This window comes from Blastomyces gilchristii (genome assembly GCF_000003855.2).
Source record: "Blastomyces gilchristii SLH14081 genomic scaffold supercont1.19, whole genome shotgun sequence".
Lineage (NCBI taxonomy): Eukaryota > Fungi > Ascomycota > Eurotiomycetes > Onygenales > Ajellomycetaceae > Blastomyces > Blastomyces gilchristii.
The window spans coordinates 1,323,559-1,325,398 of record NW_003101664.1 but is presented as its reverse complement, the minus strand read 5'-3'; positions in this window follow the sequence as shown (position 1 = coordinate 1,325,398).

Sequence of the window (1,840 nt, the reverse complement as noted above, 5' to 3'; positions counted from 1 at the left end):
CTTTTTAATATTGATCAGACTGATGAAATAGATTAATATATAGTTCTGCTATCAGTGATTCTTTCAGCAACTTCTTTTTCTGAGCATTTTATAGACATTAACAGAGATCTGTGTCAGATCAATAGTCTTGTGAATATCATCTTTGTGAATTCTATCATTGTTAGAGAATATCAAGCTTCTGTTTTAAGTATTTAATAAGATACTCTGTTCAGATAGTCAGACAAGTTCTAATATAAGATTATAATCAAGATTATCAACTTCATATACATAGGTATCTTCATATTGATATTCTTTCACATCTATGATCAGCTTCACTATGTAATAGATATAAATGTCTTTTGAATCATTAAATTCTGCAAGAAGTTGAGATTTTGATAAAGAGATACACTGAAGGTTATAATATCTTATGACTGAAGATTTTATCATTATATAGTGATATAGACTGCTGTCTATCATGGCTTTCATATTATACATATTATCAATCATAGTAGATATAAGAATCACATTTATTATCATCTTCTCTTCAAATTATTGTTATCTGACCTCTTCAAGCTTCTGTTTGTAAATTTGAACAGAAGCTAATCTTTTTCCTGTTTCATCAGAGCATTTTCATAGTTATCTTCTGAATCTCTCTCTAATGTAATATGATTGACATGAACAGACACTGATTCATTCTTTAAATGAGAAGACACTGATCTTTCTCTCAAGTATGAAGACACATACATTGATCAGCAGTTGAAAGCAATGTGTTCTGATCAGTTACAGTTGATGTATACTTCATATTAACATTGATCAGTGACTTCTTTGAGAGTGATCTCAGGAACTCAGAAGCCTGTTCAGATGATAGAGACCCTTGCTTATATATAGATATTCAAGTCTATTCAATTCATGATATCTACATTATTGTTATTTCTTAGTGCAGATATATAAGTCACTGAGATGTAATATCTTCTGTCACTATTCTGTATATTCTTGAGCTTGATAAGACAGTCATTCATTATCTGAAGCTGTGTGCAGAAGCCTTTATAAGTCTGGTCTTTGTCTATGCTTATAAGAGTCTGTAAGAGTTTGAAAGTTAATGTCTTCTTAAGCATGCTAATCTTTATTTGATTCTCTCAAGATTGATTATCTGCTTCTAGAATCTTGATGTTGAAGTCAGAGATAAATATTGTAAGAGAAGTGTTTGTCTGTCAGACACTCTGTAATCAATCTAATACTTTCTGTTACATAGCAGTGTCTTGAAACAGAATATTAAGATATTTCATGATATTATCAGATGTTTGTAACACTGATTAACATGCTTTCATTCATGAATAAAACTTCTGTTTCACATAATCTTTCAATTATTCATTAATATATCAATCTTATTATTATTATTATTATTATTCTTCCAATATACTCATATGCAAGCGGAGCTTATGATGAGTCCTTGCGTGATGTTAAATACAGGTCAAGTGTTGGTTATACAGGAGGAAATACAGGTGTTGAGACCACACCAAGATAACAAGAATATAGGAAAATACAAAGAAGTGACAATTAAATACATGCGATAATAACTTCCCAGCCCAGGAACATAGAGCGATTCATTGGAGTGATTTGTACACCTCTGTATTTATTAGAAACCTGAGGTGCTTGAGTTCCCGATTTAATGTATCCCCTGCGGGTTTCGAACCCACGCGCCTTGGTTTCCCACGCCAAGGCGCTACCCAGGCGGCCGCATTAACCATTCAGCCACTTGAGGCATATATATATCAATCTTAATTTGATTAATGAACTCATGACATCTTCATCTATACTCAGTTTTATGGAGTATTTTCATTCTTTCATGATAAGTAGAGAG